Below are 27,742 nucleotides of genomic sequence, written 5' to 3'. Positions count from 1 at the left end.
AAATTCAAAAACTGGAAGCCAATTTACAGTGACAGAAAACTTGTCAGGGATTGCCTGGGCACAGAGCTGAAAAGGAAGGAAGAAGGCATGAGGAAACTTTCTGGAGTAATGGATATTCATTATTTTGACTATGTCAGTGGTTTCAGAAATATACACGTATGTCAAAACTTTATCAAATTGTACACTTTAAGCATGAAGAGTTTACTGTACATTAATCAGACAACAATTAAGATGGAAAAAAAGGATAATACTTCAGAAAACACACACACACACAAACACACACATCCCCAAATCAAAACCTAAACAGATTTCAGCAGCTGCCAAATGTAAGAGACACTGATGGGAGTTTGTGTTGAGTCAAATTAACTTCCTGTTGAAACAAACAAACAACATTCATCAGAGAAATGTAACAGAATCCAGTCTCTATAAAATAGCATTAACAGTATCAAGAATACAATAAAAAATTATTAGACATAGGAAGAAATAGGAAAATCTGATCTGTACATCAGAAAAAAGCAATCAAGACCAATATTAAAAACAAGAAGCTATTATTACTACCTTCAAAACATTTAGGAAAATAGGCTCACTGGCAATTTCAGGAAAGAAATGGAATTATAAGAACAAATCTCAGTAAATCTCTTAGTAAAATAAGCAAATAGAACAAGATGGAAAAGTATCTCTTTATAAAATAATCCCAATGTGTAAATCAAAAGTACAGGGATTACTTTCAGAGGAAGGAAGAGACTATTAATTGTGATGGGACAAAAAAACCTAAGAGATAATTTTAATTTCTCAATTCTAACACTCTAAGATTGTTTTCAAATTAGGTAGTTAGAAACTTGAAACCTAAAAAACATCTGCAAGGTGGCCAGACATAGAAGTATAAGCCTTAATCTTATACAAGTTAAGCTTATCCCAGTACTTACATACTAGGATTTTCAATTTTAAATTTTCAAGGAAAACATTTTACTTTGTTATTTTGTTATTAAAAATGTTTTCTCTTAAAAATTTAAAATTTCCTGTGGCACCCCTATGAGTTCACTGTATCATCCCAGAGAGACTCAACACAGACTTTTTGAATAGTATAACTAGTCCACTGTATATTTACTCTTAAGTTATCAATTACTTATAGGAGTTAATACATTTTAAAGATAATACATTCTTGTTTTTAAAAAATGTACTACCTTATGAGATCACTGGTCCCTATTCTCACAACTTTTTAAAATATATTTTTCAAACAAAAATTCAAACATCTAAGGATTCATTTCCTGATAACAAGTTTCAAGGAGTGAATTTCAACATATTTAACTGCCATTGTAACCATTTTTAGTATGAGATGGACTGGGAAACACAAATCAAGGATGCTAATGCAGTGAGTATAATAATTGTCATGAGATAAATTCTCTAGGAGTCATTTGTTCAACCAACATTTAATGAACACCTACTAGGCATTGTATATAAGTGTCAGGAATGAAACAATGAATAAGATGGACAAGAACACTTTCTCACAGATTATATTCTAGTAGGGGGGAAAAGAAACTAAGTGAGTAAAATAAAGTGCAGCCTTAATGCACCATAGGGGGTAAAAAAACTGGTCAATGAATATCTGTTTCCTTGCCCCACTCTCAAATGGAGGATGATCTAAAGTTTTCTTTCATAAGAGCAAAGACTAGGAGGTAGGGACAAAAGAACTGAGATCAGGTAAGTAAACAGTGGGCAATCCCATCCCCCACATGATTGCAGGAATTGGTGATATTGGAAAATGGGTCCTCATTATTCTTCCAGCCCAGTCTGAAATGGCCGAGCAGAAAAGTCCATGTCAGATTATTTTGGATATCAGTGCCGCTCTCCAGAACCATGAACCCACTTAGCAGGATTTGAAGATAAGATGTATGTATATAGAACAGAGGTTACAATTTTCAATAAGTATCCCAGAAAAGCATCAGTGAGAAGACGACATATGAACAGAGCCCTGAAGAAAGTTAAGAAGCAAGCAGTAAGGGCTCTGATGTCATCCTCACCAAGTCTCAGGTCCACCGACAAAGCCAAAACCAAGTGCCATACAACAGTGTCAACTGCTGTATCTGTTTGAAATTTGATGACATCAGGTCTTTGAAATCAAGTAATGTCTGAAGGCACTGTAGGTCAAAGTTTTATTGCAAGAGAATAATTTTTTTGTGTCTTATACTGGCCTTTTGATACACCATATTTCTTGTAACAAGAGGGCTAAAAGGGCTTGGTCATTCATGGTCGGAGAGCACTGTCAATGAAAACAAAAAAGGAGGGAAAAGGTAGAATTGCTTCTTTTTTAAAAAACAACTCTAGGATTTCATCTTACTCCAATTAGAGCGGCTATTATCAAGAACGCAAACAATAATAGATGTTGGCATGGATGTGGGGAAAAAGGCATACTTTTACATTGCTGGTGGAGTTGCAAATTGGTGCAGCCATTCTGGAAATCAGTGTGGAGATTCCTCAGAAAACTTGGAACAGATCCACCTTTTGACCCAGTTATCCCACTCCTGGGTTTATACCCAAAGGACTTAATATTAGAATACTACAGTAACGCAGCCACATCAGTGTTTATAGCACACTACAGTAATGTTTATAGAATTGTTTCTTTATATCAATAAGAACAACAAATTTTAACGATGGGGAAGGCAGAAGAAGAAATATATTGTTTACCTCTCATTCCTTTCCCATCTGAGGGCACTCAGTTTTCTACCTCAGACTCACTTTAAAGAGAACTGGGTTCAGATAAGTAGCAGAGCCAAGAGCATAATCTATGAGCACTTTCTCATTGTTTTCATTGATAAGAAAAATGGTTTCTTATATGACCAAAAATAAGAAACACACACCAAAAAAAAAAAAAAAAAAAAAAAAAAAAAAACCCTCTATTATGTACCAGTGGATCTGAAGATGATGATGATGATGACATTAAAACAATTAATAGCTATAGCTGTTGATATATCCTGGACACCGCTCTATGTGTTGTGCGTATGTGTGTATGAGCATAAATAAGTTAAATTCCACAACAACCCTAAGGTAAGTTCTCATTAACAACTGATGCACTGAAAGCCAAAATAAATAAGACCAAGCTTAATGAATTAAGACACCACTCACATGACACAGCTAGGAACTTAGGAATCAATTTTAGATTTTTCTGCCTCTAGTTTAGTGGAATAAGAAAGCCTGGAGTTTTCCAAGTGATCAGTCAGAAACAGAACTATTGAACAACTAAGTATATTAGAGAACAAATAGCCCCTGCTGGTGACAACTGTAGCCTCACTGACATCAGTGATTATGTCATCTAGGAGGTTCCAAAGCATCAAATGTCAAAAAGAAAAACTATAAAATAAGGCAAAAGACCCAGAATCCAAATCCATATGATACAAAATTACTGGAAATCACTTGTAATATCACTCATTCATTTGGTAATTTATTAAATAAGTAGCTTTAGAATAAAGATTAAGATTTTATTATTCTCCTATCAAAATTCTTTGAGAAAAATCAGCAACCTCTAACAACCAGGCCAATCATTATTTTGAAAAGTGGTTCTTTTACTATCAGATATAAAGGACAATGATATGATTTCATGTCCCTATTTGCAATAAAACAGAGCTCAAATGTTAATATGCTATCGAAGTCATTCAAACCTATTTGTAATCTGTCAACCCCATAAATCCTCAAACTCCAGTCTTCCTTGCTCCTACCTCCCGCAAATAATTCCACTGACAAATAAAGTTTCTGAGAAATCCTTAAGGTTGGTAGTAAAAATTTTTAAGAAAGATATATACGCACACACATATATATGTACATACATACATAGGTACATATTTCAGAATGTTGACAAGAACTGTGGGGTGTGATATAGCTGAAAATCAGTTTTCCCCCAGTGAATATAGAAAGCTAAGAGCAGTTCCATAACTTCTCTTATTTTCTTCTACCTTTTTCTTTCTTGACCTTAACAAAAGGATCACTTAAGGTACTGAGGTAAATAATCATGTAGAAAAGCTAACAGAAAGCTAAGAACTTCTCTTAGATATTTATATCCGTGTGAAAGAAAAAAGTCATTATTTCCCTCAAATCAAAATACAATTACCCTTTCATGAAATAACTCCAAATAGGATGAAGGATTCAAGAAACATAAAATCAAAATGCCTTTTAAAACTTCAGAACAAGTCTGAGTAGAGTCCTGTGACAGTCCAACCAAATAATACACTATCCAGTATCCACTTTAATGTTCCAAAGACTTGCCGGCACCAACTTTCACTCTCTGGGAATACCCGTTGCTATTCTACAGGCATCTTGCCAACTTCTCCTCCAATTCCAGAGAACTTTCTCCAGGACAAAATGTCTGAGGGAGCCATAGTAAGACACAGCTCTAACTTGCTAATGGGATTAAAATGATGTACCTGTGATAGGAAAGACAAACTTTCAGGAAGAAGTGTATATGGCTTGCTTAAGATTCTGTATTTCAAATCAGCTATCATTGTTTTCTCCTTCCTCTTCCTTCGCATTTATTCATTTTAGGCACCAGCATGACCACCAAATCACATCACCTTAGAAACAAATGCCTACTTGTACTAATTATTATTCAAACAAAAAGAAGTGTTTTTGATTCCTTTAAGAAGTAAATTCAAAGGAAATTTCAGAACATTTAGCTGGGGAATTTACAGTCCCCAAGGTACTCTGGGGATAAAATTAAAACATCATTATCACAGAAATCAAAAAGTACAACATAATTCCCTGGTTTTATGCTCTTAACTTTATGAATAGGTGTTCCTCCAAAAACTAATCTGAAATTGGGAGATAACTGTTTTATAGAAGAACCTGTCACTTCACAAAGGACTCAGGGCAAGTTTCTTTTAAGTAAAGAGTATTTGTCTTCACTTTAAGTTCTATTTTTTTTTTTTTTTTTATTTGAGTAATACCAACTTTTTCAGATCCACATCTATTGCAAAAAGCAAGATCTACCCAATGATGTGCTAGAGTAGGTATATGGTACAAACTCATAATTCAGTTACAATGAAAACAAAATAATTAAAATTCACCACCCTTAAGCATGTTATTCTGCAACTATTCACACCTTGTATGAAGGAAGCACTGTACACGGTGTAAGCTGCACTTCTCTTCCTTACCACATTCACTGGCATCCCATCGAGAGCTTGAAACTGGCCATGGTGACAGTATGTACATGGAAATCAACAAATCTACAAAACAATGTCCTATTGTGTTGATTATCAAGATGTAAGAAAGTTATGGAGAAAATGTTGAAAATGCAGATTATAGTGTGCCATGTATGCAGCCAATCCATTGTAAACAGTGCGCATGCACACGCACACACACCTGAGGAACTAATCTAGTACTTAAAGACTACTCAGCAAAAAAGTCACTCATCATTCACGATGAAGTTTCAACATAGGTATCTGTTGTTTTGCTTCACTTTTTGTCTTCCTCATTATCATAAAGGAAACTATCAACCACCATAAGTGGAACTACACATGGTCAGTTGTAACACTGGCTTCACTACGGATATGAGAATTCAATAAAAATTAACAAAAGCATTCTAAAAGAATGCTTAAGTCTGTGTATCTTGTTGTACCTGGCATAAGAGTAGGCACAAAAAAATTGTTTGAGGGGCACATGTTTCCCTTGAATTATTTTCTGGAGGCACTTTAGAGACTATTGTTTAGGAAATCAATAACAAACTTAAATAAAAACTCTATGAATGTTTCTAAATATACACTGATAAAAATTTCTGTGCCATACTAACTACTCCTGATAAGCCTCAGATACATTTTCCCTATAAAACTGATGGTTCTTGCTTTTACTTAATTTCCATATCCCTCATTCAAGAGTAGGGTCCTTTTGCTAAAGACAGTTCAACTGGATCAAGTGGTGCGCTGGTAAATATAAATGGTAAATGGCAAAACAACTGCTTTTGGATTGGGGTATGTGCATATGTTTAAGTTTTATAGATATAAAGCACGTACAGAACATAATTAAAAATAATAAAGACAGTATTACTTATCATAAATTCCATAAAACCACTTAATTCTTACAAAATGTTTTCATTGATATTTGCCAAACTTATATATCAGTTGCCAAACTATGTTTGTAACAGTTAAACAAATGCAGTTCTGACATGAATGTCTTTAGACCAGAGGACAGCAAACTAAGTAAGGGCCAGACGGTAAATATTTTAGGCTTGCGAGACATGCAGTCTCTGTCACATCTATTCATCTCTGCCAATGCAGCATCAAAGCAGCTGTAGACACCATGTAAATAAATGGTCACAGTGATGTTCCAATGAAATTTTATTAACAGAATCAGGCTGCCATCCAGGCACAGTCTGCTGACCTCTGGTTTACTCCACAGCAAAACAAGGAAGATGTATGTCAGAATTTCACTTGTCAATGATGTAAGCAGCTTCTTTGTTTAATCATGTAACAGTTTTAGAATACTAGAAGAAAATCTCATTTTTGGTACTACTTACAATGAAGTAATTAAAGACACTATACCTTTGGAAGTTTAACACATTTTCAATCTTTTTCACCATTACTTTCTTAAATCTAGATGATCAACAAAACAACAAATGAAGCCATTTGTTTTAAAAAATAATTTAATTGATTATAAGTTTATATAATTTAATTTTTAATGAAGGCAGCATTTCACAATCAGTCCACAAACTTCTTGCGTATTTAACAATATTTAAGCAGTTGGCTCCCACAAGTGGCATGCCACTGGATGCTAAAGATGGGACAATCTGAACATCACTGGATGGGTGTCAATGGACTGACTCATCAAATTTCATTGAACCATTTTATGAACCATTATCAACTGTTCATAATGATACTTAAAAAAAACACAAATAATTGATTACTACTGGGCGAAGCTATGAAACTAATTCATTATTGTAAAAATTGCTGAATGAGAGAGAGAGAGAAAAATCAACTACAAAATCAAATATCAAATTAGGATATTTGGATCCTAATTCAAGCGAACAGTAAAAAAATAAACCATTAAACATTTATGATATTTCTGAGAAAATTAAAAATTTGAAAAAGGTCTCATTATTTTATGATATTTAAAAATTATTAATTTAAAGGTCTGATAATACTATTGTAATCATGCCAAAAATAGTTCTTATCTTTCAGAGACATATACATGAACATTTATGATGAAATAATATGATGTTGGAGATTTCCTTCAAGATAGTAGGAGAGAAGGAGTAGTAAATGGGAGTCTAGATGAAATAAAACTGACCATGAGCAGATGTTATTGAAGCTGGGTGACAGACACATGGAAGTTAATCATTCTAGTCCATTTACTTTTTGTGTGCTGAACTTTTTCTATAATAAAAAATGGTTTGAAGTATTAAAATGCTTCAATCCATCTTACTGACAGTAAAAGTCAACTTCTACCACAGGCCTCCCGTGAGGACCTCTGATGTTATCTCCTGACCCTGTACTAACGCTGCCTTCACCACCACCCTGCTCCACTCATACTGACCCCGTCGCAGTACGGCAAACTCCCTAGTCATCCGCCCTCCTGTGGGCCTTGCACTGGCCACTTCCCTGCTTGAAGTGCTCTTTCCCCAGGCATCCTACCCTTATCTGCTTCGCTTCCTTTAAGTCTTTGCTCAAATGCCTCTTTCACAATATTGCTCTGACCACCATATTTTTAATTGCATCTTTCTTCCCCACATGCTAGCATTTTCATTTCCCCTTATAAAGCTCTACATTTTTCTCAGAGCACTTATGCCCCTCCAAAACCACTATATGAGTTGTTATGTTTATTATTTCCTATCTGTTCCACCCACTACAGTGTCAACACAGAGCAGAGATATTTGTCTGTCTTGTTCACACATATGTCTTCTGTGTTCACAATACTGCTTGGTCCATACTACCAGAAAACAATAAATCTGTGCTAAGTGAACTGAATAAACAAGTAATAAGTACTTTTTTTTTTGACATTATAATGAAATACCTGACACAGGCTAACTTTATAAAGAAAAGGAGTTTATTAGCTCACAATTCTAGAAGTTCAAAGTCCAAGATTTGGTGGAGAGTGGAGGTAGGGGCATTGGTTCAGCCTCTAATGAGATCCTCAATGGCATCTGGTATCACAATGGTGGGAGTATGTGTGGGAAGAAGAGATTACATCTTGAAACAGGAAGCCAGAAAGTGATTCAGCAGTCAGACTCACTCATAACAACTTACTCTCACCAAGAGCTCAGGGGTCTCAGGAGAGGTACCTTGATCCCTTTTGAGGGCAGTGACCCCAATGACCTAAGGACCTCCCACTAGGCCTCATCTCTGAAAGTCTCACCAACTCCTAAATCACTACACCGGGACCAACTTCCAACACATGAACCTCCTTATTTTTTTTTATTTTTTATTTTTTTTTTTGGTGCTAAGGATCAAACCCAATACCTCACACGTTAGGCAAGCACTCTGTCACTGAGCTACAGCCCCAGTCCAACACATGACCATTTTGGGGGCATATTCAAAACATATCCTAATCTTAGAATACTGTAATATAAATATGTGCAAACTACCATATCAACAGAGGGCACTAAAACTAACTTGGAAGTTTTGGGAAACTGGAAAATAAATCTAAAACCCTAGCACTAAATTTGTCTCTCTTCAATACTAGAATATGTATTGCAAGGCTGATTTTTTACATAGTATTAGTGTTTAACTTTATATATGGTATGGATTTTGCATACTACAAATGATTTCCCCAAATTGACAGCATGAATTGTTCAATCCCAGAATAAAATGAATGCAGCACTTTCTCAATCATGAGAGAAGATTGATGAAAAGAGTAGTAACTGTCCAATTTACCTCTTAATTAAAATGTAGCAAAAATTTAATCTACAGGTACATCACTGAGAATAGAAACTATCACTAACTTTCACAGTTGTGGGCTGAACAATTTACTATGGCCCAGAGAGAGAGAATTTTTCAGGAAATGGAGATTCACATTCGAAGGAAGGTCTGTAGTTTGTCACTCAATGAATTTTAACCATTTTTAATAAATAACATCCTTCCCCCCAATTTTATACAAGGAAGATTACATCAACTCCCAATAACTGTTAAGTTTTGGTATATGCTAATTGGCAAAATATATAATAGCAAAAAGTCAGGAACTAAGCAATACTGAATGAAATTGCATTTTATGAACCACAACTGTTACATACATTTAAAATATAGTTATATGTATAAGTGTTTTTAAAATTTGGTCTACAGACATTCTATGGAATAACTTAAGTCTTTTAAAAAATCCAAGACCTATCTGTAGGATTAAACAAGTGACATAATGTACCCAAAATTTGCTTTATGGATTTTTTAATTGTCAGGATATTGCCTTGTTAATAGGATTTCACTTATGGCAATAGACTCTGAGTACAAAAATACCCAGTAATTAAAAAATAAAAAAGTTCTTTAGATTTGAATCAGACTGACTAGATTCAAATGCTGGATCCCTGAGTTACTAAAATTTAATCTCAGAAGTTATCATTCAGCTGAGCGAGATGGTCTGTGCCTATAGTCTTGGCCAAGTGTTTGAGACCAGCCTGGGCAATGCAGTGAGATCCTATCTTAATCAATCAATCAATCAATCACCCTCACCTTATTTTTCTCATCTACAGGATAAAGATAATAACAGCAATTATGTTCTGTTATCATGAAGATTAAATGAGTTAATGTGTGCAAAGCCCTTACTTAAATCAGCATGTGGCACCTAAGCAAGAGGTACAGTGTTGCTCCTGTTGTCGTTACTAAGTTTCATCAAATCCAGAATTTTGCCTCTGATAAATCCTTCAAGGTATGATCTAAATTTGCATTTTATTTGCTTTTGTTATCAAAACTTAGAAAGACAAAGTTAAAAAGGGAAGTCTCAAAAGAACCTTGGCAGGAAACATTTGTAAAAACATGCAACATTTGTTAAACTCTAAACGTGTTTACCAGCAGGCTGCACTGCCACAGCAGGTTAAATACCACTCTTGAAGGCTTGATAATTCTGCAGTATTTACAAGTATAGTTATGATATGCACCAAACAGATACGTAAAGGTACAAAATTCTATGCCACTCGCTTCATTTTCCCAAAGCACTTTTCTTAATACCACACAAACTGTTCTAACTATCCTTTCCTTTCCAACAAAGTCAGCTTCAATAAAAACGAATGCACTAATAACTTCATTTGAAGTTGAACCTTAAGAAATCTTTAAATGCAAAACTAAGTCCATCCCTGCTTCATATTTAATTTGCAACAGGATATCTGGCAGCTGTCAAGGGAACTGGAAAGGGCTGTTAGCTGATGACTGGATGCCTGCTGAGATGGGCTCCACACACAGGTAATACTCAATTGTAGACAAAATCTTCTGACCTACCTCTCACTCTCCTTTAAAGTTAATCTGAACACAGTGTACATGAAAGGAAATGAAAAATGAGTATTTCTCCTTTACCATGGCCCTGGGACTTCCTGACTTTTTCATTCCACTGCTGATTGGTCCACAACTACTATTTCCTTCTAACTATTCCCAATTGTGTCTGTCAGCCACAATTAGGATTGTACACTCAAGAAAGGTGTTAAAATATAATAATGCCATAAGATCTGACTAATATTTTTTTTTTAAATTAACACTCAGTATATCAGGAATAGCCATTACCATTTAACAAATAACAATGAAATCCTTATATTTGAAAGTTTACACATAATTTACAGAAGTATGTATAAAAAAGTAGTGAAAACAATTTTATTAGAAGTTTAAATATGAACTTAATATACTTTACATCATGTAAATCTTAGTACATAATAGCATAAAATATTTTTAAAATACTGTCATATATCCTTCCAAAAGAGGAATGACTTAGGTTCTTGACACAAACTAATTACTGCATGATGAAGTCTTGCCTGGTGAATGACTGACTACATGAGAGACTGATACTTCTTGTTTGCTTTCAGAATATATATCAGTTCTTAAATTAAAAATTAAAAAATTCATTCAGGATGTTGTCTTCTGAAGACCCAGAGTCAAGAGTTCCACTTATATGATCAGTTTCTTCTCCATCATCTCATTGTCAAAGGTCAGAATCTTTGCATTTATTTTGACTTTTTTAATGACTGTGAGCACATCAATTTTTCTTTCCCAATTCTGAAAATTAAAAATGCTAAAATCTCAACTATATTCAAATTAAAACTAAGAACGGACTGAAATGATGATGTTCTAATCCTTTTTAATATATTCCTGAGTTAAAATATTCTGAGTTCCACAAAAATAAAAATGAAGGATAACAATTTATTTCACTATTGAATCAATCTTCTCTAGACAATTTAATCATTTCTTCAGTTTCTTAAGCACAATTGGGACTAACTGATGAATAATAAAATAATTCTATGATGGTAAAATAGCAAAATATTTCAAGATGCAGGAAAATATGTTCTCCCAAATGCTATAATATCTTGGGTTTACACAAAGGTTCAGTGGACATATGGCAATAACAAGACAAAATGAGTTTTATTTAGTTTTTTAAATAGTAAACTTTCTCTTTTGATAGCATCCAAGGAAGACTAAAAATTATCAAATGCTAACCCTTTCAAATAGTTCAAAACAATTATAGTCAATGGATTCTCACAGTACATCAAGGGTTAAAAACACTTTTTCTCAAATTATGTTAAATGTTAGTGCCAAAAGAACTAAAAGTAAAAAATGGTAATATAACATCTATTGAATTAGAACAGTATTTCAGGTGCAAACATGGAATAAAATAGGAATTCTATATTACCAATGGTAACATAATAAAATACTTAAAGGAATTTATCAAAAATTACTTTCTAAAACTTCATAATTTAAACTCGGTATTCAAACCTTTTCAATCAATTATAAGAATTCACAATATTAAGAAAGCTATGTGAATAAAAATACTGTACTAGTACTTGAATAAATTAAAAATTAGAGGAGGTCTCAATATTTAATATTTAGAGATAGCCTACCATACAGTCATTTGAAATGATGGTTATAAAAATTATTTAGCAACACGGAATAAATTCTTCACCTTAGATGAGACCTCTCAATCTTCACTTTATATCTAAACGGCTAGCCTGATGCAGTGGTGCACATCGGTAATTGCAGCTACTAGGGAGGTTTAGGTAGGACGAATGTTTGAGCCTAAGAGTTCAAGACCAGCCTGGACAACATAGACCCCATCTCAAAAAGAAAACAAAATTAACAGCTTACTACTATCGGTACATATTCACAGATATTCACTAAGCAAGCATTTCAGATAAAAATATCTAACACATTTGCATAAGTCCATAATGCCAACCTCCCAAATGCACACCCTATCATAACTAAGAGAATTACCAAATCCAAATCATTTCAGTCCATTTGATGCATTTCCTGTTTACTCCTAGACCTAATACTGTCCAGCAAAAAGAAGTTAGTTAATAGCTAGAATACAGTGAGTTAATCAAATGAAATAGTACATAAAATTATATACTGTAATTAAGCTATGCTAAAATTGGTACTGTGCATACATGCATTTACACACATACAAACACAAAGACTTAGAGGACTACGTCAAAATAATATCAGAGGTTATATTCCACTGGGAAATATTTTTGTAGTTCCCACATTTCAAGTACAAAATTTAAAATAAAAACAACCCCCCCAAAAATGTTTAATCTAAGCTGGTAAAAAAATTATACTTTGAAATTAATTCCCGTGGGATTTCTAGGATACCAGTATAATCACACATTCATTATGGCATTGTAAAGTGATACAATTCTTTTGGACAGCAATGTCTAATATGTGTCAAAAAACATAAATGTGTTTATACCTCTGACCTAAAAACTCCTGGGAATTTATCATAAGGAAATAATATAAAAGAAAAACATGCACAAGGATATTTGATATGATGCTATACTACTTTAAAATAATAAAAAATGTCCAACAATAAGAGAAGAACTTAGTAAATTATGGTAAATTCTTTTAAAAAATGGAAAATAAAATACACAGGAATAAGGAAACACCATAGCAAATAAGTTCTCTGAAAAAGAACATAATGTGAAAAAAAGAACAAAGCTCCAAATCATATTAATTAGTTCGATCACCCAAATATTCTTTTTATACCAGAAAAAGAGACGGGCACCCTAAAAAAAAGGAAAGCGGCTATATTAGAATGAGGGAATTGTTAATTTCTAAAGTATCTTCTGATGATGCTGAAAATCAAAACATGGAAGCAAAGTAGATAATAATGGATAACAATTTCAAATTTTGAAAAAAAAAATCTAGAGTTTCAGAAGGGATGACATTAGACCTTTGCTGAAAGGAATTTCATTCTACATGTAAAAGTCTCCTCAAAGTAAATAAGTATTAAGCATATTCACATGTAATCATCCTAAGAAGTTCCACAAAAGTCAGTTATGGACAAAATTGTCATTATTCTTTCTAAAACAAGCCATGAATGATTTAAGTTATATGCTTTTTCTCAAAAAATTGAAAACATTCTTGGGCATTTAATTGGATATTTACTAATACTTAACAAGAAAGGAAAGAGTGCCACCTACTGAATTATAATCCCTTTTCAAATAAAAAGAAACTGATTTTCTTATTTATACTACAGAATTTTAAGTCTCCACCAAGAGTAAAGTGCATGATAATAAAAACTACTAACAACTGGAGTGCATTGAAATGTTACATTCTGACTACATAATACTTAATAGAAATAAATTATATATAGAAACCTAATCTGACTACATAAGAAAAATGATCAATTCGTGTATGTTAATTGTGCACACGGCACGGCAATAAGCACAAGATATCAGCAATTAATTAACACTGTAATATAACTTTATCACAGTGTTCACAGTAAAAAAAAGAAACAGGGAGATGGAAAAGGGGAGGAGAGAAAAGTAGCAGGGGCAGGGGAAGAGAAGTTTTACTTTTTTTCCTGTGGTAAAGTGAGATGTGAATAACTAAGTATTATTTAAAATTAAAAATCTTAAATATGGCTAAGACTTTAAAAAGATCTTCCTAAAGGCATACCAATAAAATTCAAGCACAGCATCAAGAAATGATAGAAGGCAAATACAGAATTGAAAAGATAATTTGTAAAGATCTGGCTGATGCAACTTACATATCCACATGTATCTTCATTTTTATTTCTTTCACAGCTAATCCCTTTTCCAAGACTAAATTATACTGTAGCCTGTACCACTGAAAAGTCGTTTCTATGGGAAATAGAGGAGAACCTCCTCAAACAGAATGAGGGAAAATCCCACCGACAGCCACAGCCAAGTCCTACTGTGTGCCATAGTGCATTACACAGCGTGTCAGAATGTCCAGCTCAGAAAGAATCAAGGTAGACATTATTACAGCTCTGTATATTTACTGTACTGTGTTTTTTCAAGACACATGGTGTGTCAACCATTAAACTTAGCACTGAGAATTTTAGGAGCAAATTGTAAATGTAAGGTTGTCCCCATAAGATCCTATCTGAGACCTAAAATAATAGGTTATATTTATATCTCAATTATAATAATAATTCCATGGAGGTAACTAGTCCCATTTTACAAATGAGGGAAATGGCACTTGATATAGGAAATAATAGACATAACATATTTAGGGTAAAGTTAAAAAATGACTTTAAACCGTCATACTTCAATGAAATGCCAAGTTATAAATCTTTAGTAGTCAAACACATGACAATGGCAGATATTAGGCATCACTGTACACAAGGTGTTAGAGCTATATCTTAAAGCCCTAATCCAAAAAACTAAAGGTTGTTTCATCTTTTGTAACAGAACTTATTTTAGGTTTTTAGCAATTTCTGTTCTAAGAGTTTGAAGATGAGTTAGCCTCTGTCCCCAGGGTGAGGCACGGTGCCTGGTACAAGGGAGGTGCTTACTCAGTAACCCAGACCATCACCCACCTGTTGTAAACCAAGTGTACCTGCTGCCCTTAACAAGCAATCAAGTAAACTGTGGGTCCAGGTACTAGTCTCATTGGATAGTCTTGAATTCTACCTGAATCCTAGTTTAAAAAAATAAATAAAATGTTGTTAGAGCACACACTGAGGGATAGGAGCTCCACCGTAAATTTTAACTCCAGATCTGATCACTCTGCTTAAGATCTGGGTATTTAGATTGTGATACCCAGACAGTCTCCCCAGCTTGAACCCTGGCTCCTCTCAGTATCACCTCTACAACTTCTCTATCACCAAACCCCGTCCATTAAATACTTCTCCCATCTGCTCCTTTTTCTAAGTCATTCCCTGGATAAGAGCTGCAGCAAGCGCCATCAAGTCTCTCCTTCAGTGGTATCTCCTGCCTAAAGTCCATCCTCCTCACTACCACCAGAATTTACTAATGGAAACATCTTACCCCCATACTTAAGAAACACCTTTTGATATCCTCACTCTCTACAGTATACTAGATTAGAAACCTCTGATACTTACAGTCTGTCTGCCTACTCTGTTTTCCTTTAAATAGCCCAAATTATAACTTAAAATAATACCTAAACATTAGCCTGATCTTTCTTTCCTCAAGTAGCCTGTAGACATTAGGAAAGCCAACATGAAGGAAGAAGATCCAGGTAAAAGTAGTGGAGGAACACGGACCAAAAAATGTCAGCGAGTGAGCAACTGCATTTTGAACATTACACAAAAAACAACAGAAGAGGGAGCACTGCCAAGTAAGAGAGACTACCTTAAACTTCCTCCAAACATCCAGAAAAATCAGACAGAGTCCCCACCTTAACGATGGTTCAGCTTATAATTTTTGTTTTACTTTACTATGGTGAGAAAGTGATACAAATTCAGCAGAAATTGTACTTCAAATTTTGAACTCTACCATTCTGAGAAGTGGTACAATTCTCCCTTGAGTGCTGCACAGGGAACAGCTTGGGGTCCGCCACTGGATCACAAGGGGAAACGACCAAAGTTTTACAGCATACTGCGTGCTAAGCTAGGTGTCTGGTAGGTAAGGTATGCTAAATGCATTTCAACTTGTGGTATTTTCAACTTACAATAAGTTTATTGGGACACGACCCCACTGCAAATCAAGGTGCATCTAGAATCACACAGCAATTTTTTTTTTCCCACACAGCAATTTCTGTAAGGAAACGGAAATTAAATACCAAAATAACATCCCACAGACAACAAAAGTAAAAAACAGAAACATATACTCAAAAAACAAATGAGCGATGTACTGTTCTGCCATGGTTTGGTTATGGCTTGTTCCCCAAGGACTCATGTGTTGGAAGCTCGGTCCCCAGTGTTGTGATGTTAGGCCACAGGGACTAGTGGGAGGTAATAGGTCATTCCACTGCTCTTGGAAGGAATTAATGTACTTCTTATGGGACACTTGTTAATTCACACTAGAAGGCTATTATAAAATAAATAAATAAACTGGACCTAGGCCTACTCCCTGGATTCCTGTCTGGCCATGTGATCTCTCCCTTTCTCAGGCACTCCCAATATGATGCTACCATGAGGCCCTCACCAGAGGACAAATCAATGGAACTCAATTTTGGACTTTCAATCTCCAAAACTGTGAAGCAAATAAACCTCTTACTTTATAAAGTACTTAGACTCAGGAACTTTATTACAGCAATGGAAAATGTGGTTATATATTGTACTTTAAAATTATCTAAAATACATAAAAGAATATAAATCACAATTACAAAAGATTCAGAAACAAGGTGACAGAACTCAAGAAGCAGCTATATCTAACAAAATATCTATGGAAAAATTTTGGAAAATTGGTGTTATAGGAGTGCATAAGCAAAACAAAAAATTCACTTGTTTCAGTAATCATAAGAGATAGTATCAATATTGTATGTATAACCCAGGATAAAGCATATGAGCAATTACAGAATATTCTAATGCTATGATCTTCTTTATCCCTGAGAACCAGAATTTTTAATATAGACAAAAGTATTTACTGATAAAATTTGAAGAGTAAAAACCCTGTAGTTCTGAATTTGAAATTGGAAATAGCTATATGACCTGAACAGATATTTCTCAAAGGAAGGACATATAAATGGCCAACAGATATATGGACAAGATCTCTGCATTACTAATCGCTAGGGTAAGATATCTCCTCACACCTGTTAAAAGGGCTGTCACCAAAAAAAAACCAAAAGATAGACCAGGCAGAGTGGTGTATGCCTATAACTCCAGCAGCTTAGGAGGTTGAGATAGAAGATTCCAAGTTCAAAGCCAGCCTCAGCAACTTAGTGAAGCCTTGAACAATTTAGCAAGACCATGTCTCAAAAAAGTAAAAAGGGCTGCAGTAGCTCAGTGGTTAACTGTGCCTGGGTTCAACCATCCCTGATACCTAACAAAAACAAAAACTAAAGCAAAGATGTAGTGAAAAAGCAACACTTATACCCTGATGGTAGAAACGTAAATTAGCATAGCATTATGAAAAACTGTACGTTGGTTTCTCGAAATATTAAAAAGAACTACCATAGAATACAGCAATTTCACCGTAGGTATTTACCCAAAAGATCTGAAATCACTAAGTCAAAGAATTGTCTGCTCTTCCTCGTTCATTGAAGCATATCATTTAGCCATACAAAAGAAATCCCGTCATTTGCAACAACATGAATAGAACTGGAAACACTATTCTAAGTGAAATCTACAAACTCAAAGTACCCTGTAGACTGACAGTTACCAGAAGCTAGGTGGAGAAGGAAAGAAGGAAACAAGGAGATGCTTAAAGGGCATGAAGCCTTAATTAGGAGGAATGTTTTCTTTTCTTCTTTGAGATATTGAGATATTATCCACAGCATGGTTATACATTTCAAAAGCACTAATAATGTTATACATTATCATATTACATTGTTATATATCTTACATATATATTTATATTATATATAATTATACATATACTAATAAACTTCAAATATTCTCACCACAAAAATGGTGTGTGAGGCAATGAATATCTTCTTAACTTGATTCAGTCATTCCACATTGTATCCATAAATCATAATATCACTTTATACTTCATAAATATATACTACTGTAATTTGTCAAGTTACAATTTAAAAAATAAAAATTGGGTCAGGGGTGTAGTTCAATGGTAGGATGTATCCTTAGCAGGCCCTGGGTTCAATCCCCAGCACTCCAAAACTAAATTAATTAAAATTTAAAAAATAAAAAGAGCTGGGTGTGGTGACACACACCTATAATCCCCAGCTACACAGGAGGCTAAGGCTAGAAGATCATAATGATATTGTTTAAAAAACTAGTCACTTTCTAAAGATGATAAGGAACAAGATCATTGAAAACTGATATATAACATGAAGAAACCAAGTATTTATCTTGCTTTTCCTAAAAGAACTACACCTCTAAGTTACTAAACAGTAGACAGGATAAGGAATTTATTTTAAAAGTATTCCAAGTAAAGAATGAAGTAAAAACAAAATGATAGAATATCACTATTTCGCAACCCTTAATGAACAACTGATCAACAATGCTAATTTAAAAAAAATTAAAACCACACATTATTAATGTCCTGATAAACATAACACTATCTATATCATGCCAGAGGTATCAAACCAGAGTCCGATCAAGTCTCAGATTTCACTGACAATTTGCGACACACACTTTGAACTGCACTGAATACACAATCAGTAAAATACAACTGTGGAAAACCCTATGTGTCAAATGACCCAGGGTTTTCAACAAATAAATTATAAGACAAAGAAAGGAACAGAGGTGGGGTTGGGGAGAAACTGCAAATTAAAAAAGACTTAAAAACATGAAACAAAGGCAGATGGAAGGTGAAGAACATAACTTAATGAGTCTAGGGATACGTATTTGGCAGATAAAACTCTCAAGCATAATTCCTATAAATCAAGATAGTGGTTATTTTTGGAGGGATGAAGAGGGGCCAAGAATGGGGCTGAGCACATGAAGGGGCTTCTGAGATAGTTGGTACAGTTCTGTTTCTTAAGCTGGAATGCAGCTTAAAAGGTACCAAATTTCCTTTAGATCAGCCAATTAGATAGTAATTTGTGATCTCAGTGAGCACTGTTTTGAGGAAAGGATGGCATGTTGCTACAACAAAATACTTGAAAAAGAAAAGGACAGGGAGGTTGGATTGCTGCTGCAATCCACTAAAAGAAATGAGAGGCAACCAAGTGAACAGAGTTTTGAGTCTGAAGAGTCCAAAAATTTCACATGAAAAGATCTAGAAGGATTCACACCTGTTAAAAAGGATTAATCTTAGGAAATGAGAACATGATGAAAGAGAGAAGAACCTTTCATTTTATGCTTAATATATTTGGGGAATATATTTTTTTCAACAAGTTTATTATATTTGTTAATTTTTCTCAAACCTGTAAATGTTTATGTTTTAAAGAACTTCAAAATAAAAATAGAAAGTTCTGGCAGAATTGAGACAAATACCCATGCAAAAGCATTTCAAATGATAGTCTACCTTCAAAGAGAGGGAGTAGAACTCCCCATTCCTTAAGAGTGGGCAATACATAGTGACTTCTTCCAAAGAGTACAGTATGGAAAGAGGGGAGAGTCATTTCACCATGGCAAAGTGACCAAGGTCAACTTCAACAGAGACAAATCATATTATGTCTTTGACATGAGGACTGTATTCCCAGCCTAATCGTGACAAAAAAATCAGAAAAATTCTAATGGAGGGGCATCTTATAGTATATGTGACCCATAATTGTCAAAACTGTTAAGGTTAACAAAAACAAGAAAGTCTGAAAAACTATATTCTGGATGGGATACTGGAACAGAAAACGAACATTACCTAAAAACTAAAGACAGGTGACAGCATGTGGACTTTCATTAAAAATAATACACTATATTGGTTAATTAATTAAAACAAATACATAATATGCATGTGAGATTAATATTATATTCTAAATACAGAATATAAAGAAACTGTACTACTGTCTCATTTTTTTCTATAAATCTAAAAACTGTTATAAAATCCTTTTATTTTTATTTTTTTTAAATAGAAACCTTAAAAGCATTAACCAAGTTTAAGTCAAGGTTAGTAAGTTTCCTGCAATAAGTAAAACATGGTTTCTCTTTCTGTGTTTTCTTTCTCAAACCAGGGTCCACCAACCATACTTTGAGAACCAAACAATGGCTTTGACATAGTATGGTATTTTCAGACATTCCTCAGTATAATATAATACGAGGGTGGGGAGGTAGTACTGGTGTGAATACGAAAAGATGTATGGCAAGCTGGGGAGGGAATGTTCTTCACATTGGGTACCAGTCATGAGAACCCTTAAGAGTGCAAGCAACAAATATGCGCGTAGAAAATACCTGTGAAAGGTCTCTTTTCTAAACATGTAATAGGACACACAGAAGGCAAGAATTTCTTCTACATCATCTCTTACTCCCTACCCTCTTCACATTGCTGATAATCAAACAGCTCCTTGAAGGGCTACTCCAGCCCAGTTGGGTTTGTGGTCCCTTGACTCATAACTATGTGATATCAACACAAAGGCTAATTCTTTAAGAGTAAGGATGGATAAATTGGAAAAGCATCAACATTCACTGTTAAGTGTTTTATGTTTTTAAGCACTGCTCTATTTTGTATAAATTTCTTATAAAATACCTGGCTTAATCCTCCCTATTGCCCACCATATTACAGATGATAAACAGTCAGAAAGATAGAGTTACTTGGGAAAACTAGAAACTCAGTAACAAGTTGAGTCATGTATGAATGACTCTATGAAGTCCCGGTTTTCCTGCTCAACATGCTGCGCCTGCAGGCCTCTATTCTTGTGTGCTCACCAAGGCAGTCAGAGGGCTAAGCATGGAGAAAACATTCAAAATGCTTTTTTTCACATGAATCAACTTGAATGATTGATTGATAAGAAGATAGTCCCATGACGTACTCTGCTAATAATATTTTATGACCAAGTCTGGTCCTGCCTGTGACCCTTAAGGAAATAAAAGGAAAATTCAGAACTTGGTGAACCATGTCATTGTCAAAGTTGTTCACCTCTGTACATATCACCCTTTGCTCCACTGATCAGAATACTAGGAACTTTCTAACATGCTGTACCCATTAAAAAAATTCAGATTGTAAATGATTTATTAAGTTGACTTGTGTGACTATATTAAAAAATGGTAACCACAAGATTGCATTTTATATCTTTTCCCCAAGAATGGAGAAAAATTTTTGATAAGCATCTTATTGTATTGACTACCACTTATTGTATTCTTCTGAACCACATGTGTATCTTATGAATCAGCAATATTTTTGCTTCTTAGATAACTCATAAATGTTAGCTGAAATAAGAAAATCAGACTGAGCAGTGTGGCACTTATCCGTAGCCCCAGGACTCAGGAGGCTGAGGCAGGAGGATCACTTGAGCGAGGAGGTCGAGATCAGCCCAGGCAACACAACAAGACCCCATCTTACAAATACAAAATGAAAAGAGAAGAGAAGAGGGGAGGAGAGAAAAAGAAAGGGGAGAAGAGAGAGAGAAAGGAAAGAAAGAAACAGTGCTCTCAAACTTACAATATTCCCCCTTTAGAATGGTTACAGTTTTTATTGTATCAAAACTTCATATTTTGCAGTACTGGGGATAGAATCCAGAGTTGTTCTACCACAGAACTATTACCCCAGCACTTTTTATTTTCTGTTTTGTATTTCGAGACAGGGTCTCACAAAGTTGCCCAGGCTGACTTTGAGCTTGCAATCCTCCTACCTGAGCCTCCCAGGCTGGTGGGATTACAGGTGTGCGCCACTGTGACTGGCAACATAAAAACTTAGATAAAATTCTTCTTTTGCTTCAAATAATCCAGAAAAGAAATCCCCAAATTTGCTGTACTGTATTAGTTTCAGCCCATGAGTCAATATCTAAAATCTCTATACTCACTACCCAACATAAATCTGATATTTTAGTTATATTACCTTGGCAGCATTTAAACATGATAACCATAACTTTAAGGGAATTTTATTGTGTAATATTTGCATGCTATGAAAGTAAAACAAGAAGAGCCAAGTGATTGAGTAAATTATTATTTAAGAGCTTGCTTCGGTTTTGGATGGTCAGTTTGTTAGGGTTTAATACAGCATTAAAAATAATTACATAACTCTGTAAATAAATAAGTACAGGTTATGCATGGACCAATGATGAGTATATGCATGAAACAGGGACTAAGATGTACACCTCAGTGGCAGAATGTGTGCTTAGCATGCATGACTCCCTAGGGTTCAATCCTCAGCACCAAAAAAAAAAAACCAAGAATTAATCCAATATTGTCCATTTAAGTCCAATTCTTTGTATGTGTGGATTGAACCTGGGGCCTTGTGCTTCTTAGGCAAGTGCTCTACTGCTGGGCTATACCCCCACCCATGTGTCCAGTTTTTTTTAAGACAGAGAAGAAAAAAAAAAAAACAACCCAGAAACCTAAATATTAACAATTTAACTATTAAATAGGAGGCATAATAGGAAAGAGAAAGATAAGCAAACCACAAAATAGATTTAGAAGGCTCCAACAGGCACAGAATGTGGACTAAAATTTTTAACATGGAGAAGGCAGTTCTGAATTACGTCATTGATAACACACAGAAGTCAGTTGTTAAACTTGACCACTGTCTAATTTACTGATATAAAATCCACGATCTCATGCCATTCTAAGAATCACTGCTGTACCAATTACTTACAAGTATCGTTTTGTAAATTTCTTCTATAAATTTCTTCAGGTTTCCTCTCAGGATTTGATTTCATCTCTTCTTAGCAAATTACAAATGTTGGGCACTAATAAGTGGACTTCCAGAGAAAGATTTCAGAGCCATACAAGACTAAATCTCAAAGTACAAGAGGATATATCAATGGACTGATAACTTGACACTACTTTCATGAAGATATACAGGATGTTTAATAAATCACATTTAACAACAACAACAACAACAACAGTGAAGGAAATTCCAAGACCTCTTGACATTCATGGCCTTCTAGAAGAGAAGAAAACTAGTTATTTTCAATCCATCCACTACCTGACCTCTGCTCAAGAAATCCTCCTTTGATAGTACTGGTTTTTAAGTGCATTCATTACCATTTAATTTTACTTTGATGTTGTTGTTGTTGTTGTTGTTGAGTGCTGGGGATTTAACCCAGGGCCTCATGCACATATGGCAAATGCTCTACCACTAAGCTACATTTCCAGCCCTCATTATACTTTTAAAGTAAATAAATTTCTGTTTAAATAAGTTGTAACAAAATAGGTTTCTAAGATCAAAAATATTAAGTAATGAAGGGTTTTAAAAGAAGAACTTTACATAAGAGAATTTAAAAAGTAAGATTTTTCCCATTTGTTTACAATAAAAAAATAAATTAAAAAAGAAAAAATAAAAAAAATAAAAATAAAAAGTAAGATTTTCTCAAAGGTAACAATAACAGAGGTTATAATACAAATAAACTAAAAGAGGGGAAGCAGAATTTTAAGCAGTTACTAAAAGGAGTTGGAGATGACTTAGGAGTGTCTTACATTTCCAATAGGCCTGAAAAGGAGAAGAAACAAGGAACTTCTACAGGCAGGACACCACACAGTGTCTAACTCAGTTCAAGGACATTTGTTGAGGGTACACTTTGTTCAGGCAACATCATAGTCCCTCTGGACACTAATTCCTTGCTTTAGTCAAAAACCTGAAGGGGAGAAGTTCTAAGTTATTGAGAAGCATCTACTTCCCAAGAAGGTAAACCAGAAAACTGTGGTAATATTCCAAAAGAACACAGCAAGCTCTTTCTGTATCCACCATGCTATTAAAAGCACAGGTAAGTTTCATTTTCAGCACATTGAATTATAGCACTAGGACTATTCAGTACAGCCCACTGAACCTAAGATCTAACAATCCACCACAAAGCTCTACAACGTAAGTCCAATATTTTCCCAGTTTCTTAGATAAGGCAACATGGACACACAGACTATAAAACAACTGATAGCAAATTTAAATCCAATCCATGAAACAAATTTAGGTAACACTTCAAAATGCTAGGTAAGTGGAACAAGAGACTGTAAGAAATGAATTGCAAGAAACTGTAACCTTTGGTCATTGCTGGCAGGAAGGTAAAATGGTACAGCTGCTGTGGAAAACTCTATGGTGGTTCCTTATACAAGGCTAGGGGTGTTGTTCAAAGGCAGAGCATGTGCTTAGTATGCACAAGTTTCTGGTTTTAATTCTGAGAACCAAAACAAACAAAAAAATTAGATGATGAATTACTATATGATCTAGCAATTCTAAAAGGAGGGACTTGAACAGATATTTGTACTCCAACACTCACAGCAGCATTATCCACAAAAGACAAAAGGTAGAATCAACCAAAGTCCATCAATAGGTGACTAGAGAAACAAAGCTGGAAGATACTTATATTGTAATATGATTTTGCCTTACAAAGGTAGACCACTCTGATACACACTACAACATGATGAGCCCTGAAGACATGAAGTTAAGTGAAATAAGCCAGCCACAAAAAGAAAAATACTGCAGAACATGGTGGCACATGCCTGTAAGCCCCAAAACTCAGAGGGCTTAAGCAGGAGGATCATTCCAGGCCAGCATGGGCAGCTTTGCAAAACCCTGTCTCAAAATACGAAATAAAACATAAAAAGGCCAGGTACACGCCTGAAATCCCAGGAACCTGGGAGGCTGAGGCAGGAGGATCACAAGTTTAAGGCCTGTCTCAGCAATTCAGTGAAGTCCTAAGCAACTTAGAGAAATCCTGTTTCAAAATAAAAAAAAGGGCTGGGGATGTGGTTCAGTGGTTAAATTCCCCAGGTTCCATTCACAGTACCAAAATATAATAAATAAATAAATAAATAAATAAATAGAAAGAAAGAAAACTGGGAATGTAGCTCAATGATAGAATGCCCCTGAGTTTCATCCCCACTATAAGAAAGAAAGAAAGAAAGAAAGAAAGAAAGAAAGAAAGAAAGAAAGAAAGAAAGAAAGAAAGAAAGAAAGAAAGAAAGAAAGAAAGAGAAAGAAAGAAGAAAGAAAATAAATGGCAGTTTCCAGGGCCTGAGAGAAGTTGGGAATGGGGATTTATGTTGAAGGGGGACAATTTGGGAAGATAAAAGTTTTGAAGATGGGTAATGGTAATGGTTGCAACAAGAATGTGAATGTACTTAATGTCACAGAATGGTACAATTAAAAATTGTTAAAATGGTCTGTTTTATATTTTATCACAATAAAAAAGTCATAAGTATAATTTATTTCTGGTATCATTTACATTAATGAAGTATACATGTGGTTCTAGAATTTTTAAAATGGAAATTGCAACTTTTTCATCTGTTTATAAAAAGATATATGCATACATGTAATGTAATTTGTAGACCACAAATTACTTAAGTATCTCTTTTAGAGTCTAGGTGAACTTAATGATCAACATGATGTAAAATCATGCAGGAAAAACTGAACTGCACAATGGGACTGACCACTAAGACTGATTCACTATTATCATATTTTACAGTGTAACTATTGAGATTTTAAGCCAAATTTTTTTGCAAAAAAATGGTGTGCACCATTATGTGGAACTTTTTTCAAAAAAAAAAAAAAAAAAGTGCTGGTATTACTTAAACATCATTCATTACTTAACTGTCATTGGTGCAAGATTAGGATACAGATAATACTTGTGAATACACATTAAATGAAGCAATGATGATTATTTTATATTCAACAGTTCTATCTGACAAAACAATAAACATTTATACCCATTAGAAAAGATAAAAGTCTGTAAAGTATCAGTGAATAGTCACAACTCATTAATTGTTCCTAGTATTCAACAATGGCATTCAACTCACATTGCTAATAAGGGGGGAGGCATCAAAACACCAATGACATTTTTCACAAAACTAGAAAAAAAAGAGTCCTAAAATTCATTTGGAAAAATAAAAGACCCAGAATAGCCAAAATAATTTTAAGCCAAAAAAGCAATGCTGGAGGCATCACAACACCTGATTTCAAATTTACATTTCAGAGTTATATTAACAAAAGCTGCATAATATTGGCATAAAAAACACATACATAGACCAAAAGTACAGAACAGAAGACACAGAGACAAACCCTCACAGATATAGTATCTGATCCTTGACAAAGATGCCAAAAACATATTGGAAAAAAGAAAATCCTTTTAACAAACAGTGCTGGGAAAACTAGTTACCCATATGTAGAAGAATCAGACTAGACCCTTATCTCTCAAACTGCAGAAAAGTCAACTCAGAGTGGATCAAAGACCTAGGAATTACACTAGAAACTATGCAACACTTAGAAGAAAACACAGGGTCAACACTCCAACATACAAGTGCAGGCAACGAATTTCTCAATAGGACTCCTAAAGCTCAGAAAATAATATCAAGAATTAATAAATGGAATGGTATCAAATTAAAAAGCTTCTGCATAGCAAAGGAAACAAGGAAGAAAGTGAAGAGAAAAATTTCAGAATAGGAGAAAATCTTTGCTAGCTATACTTCTGACAGAGAATTAATGCCCAGGATACATTAAAAAACTCAAAAAACTTAACGCTGAAGAAAAAAATAACCCAACTAATAAATGGGCAAATGAACTAGACACTTCTCGAAATAAAAAATACAAATGGCCAAAAAATATAGGGAAAAAAATGTTCATTCTTTGCAATCAGGGAAATGCAAATAAAAACTATACTGAGATTTCATTTCACTCCAGTCAGAATGGCAGCTAAGAAGAATGCAAACTAACAAATACTGGAGAGGATGTGGAGGAAAAGGAACACTTTTACACTTCTAATGGGACGGTAAATTAGTACAACCACTGTGGAAATCAGTATGGAGGTTCCTCAAAAGACCAGGAAAGGAACAACCATATTATCCAGCTATACCACTCCTCACTATTTATCCTAAAGAATTAATTGACACATTATAGTGTCAATTAATTATCACTAATTGACATTATTAATGTATCCCCACATTTGTAGTGGCTCAATTTATAACAGCCAAACTATGGAACTAGCCTAAGGGGGATCCATCAGTGAATGAATAGATTAAAAAAATATGGTATATATACACAGTGGGGTTTTATTCAGTCATAAAGAAGAATGAGATTATGTCATTTGCAGGAAAATGAATGGAACATAAAACATTATATTATGTGAAATAAGCCAAACTCAAAGTCAAGGTCAAATGTTTTCTTTCATATGTGGAAGCTCAAGAGGAAAAAGGAAAAAATAATTGGGGGTGGGAGTCTCATGAAAAGTGAAGGTATATTGTACAGTGAATAGAAGAAAGGGCCAGGGGCCAGGGGGAAGGGTAAGAGGAAACACTGGGGAATTATAATGGCCAAATTATATTGTTAAATTGTGTGTATCTACAAATACGTAACAACAAATATTGCCATTATATATAATCATAATGCACCTATTAAAATATAGAAAAAAATAATGAGGTAGGAATAGAGTTACATATACCAATTTTTCTTTTTGTTTTAAAGGTTCTCTAATCTACTTAATATTCCATTCTCAATTTAATATGTCCATTAAAAGGCCCTCTGTGGTCAAATTTTTTTCTCCCCTATTTAAAATTTACAAAGGAGAAAGATGCCTCATCAGATATAACCCTGATTACATCAATGATCTAGGTAAAAGGGTCAGGGACCAAGGGAAGGGAAAGAGGAAGCTTGGAAGGCCAAGTGCCATGTTTGTTAGTTTAAGTGTTAGAATAATTCGTAAATAATGTAAAAATATTTTGATTGCATTTT

At 34.4% G+C, this 27,742-nt stretch overlaps 1 protein-coding gene across 1 annotated transcript in view; it reads right to left on the bottom strand.

Annotated features, from left to right (window-relative positions):
- TAF3 (TATA-box binding protein associated factor 3) overlaps window positions 1-27,742 on the bottom strand; it is a 170,066-nt gene that overhangs the window by 135,983 nt on the left and 6,341 nt on the right. The gene's annotated exons all lie outside the window — the stretch shown is intronic.

This window comes from Sciurus vulgaris, assembly GCF_902686455.1.
Source record: "Sciurus vulgaris genome assembly, chromosome: 12".
In the NCBI taxonomy this organism is placed as follows: Eukaryota; Metazoa; Chordata; class Mammalia; order Rodentia; family Sciuridae; genus Sciurus; species Sciurus vulgaris.
Note: the sequence above shows the minus strand (reverse complement) of the source record. Positions and strands in the feature narration are given on the sequence as shown.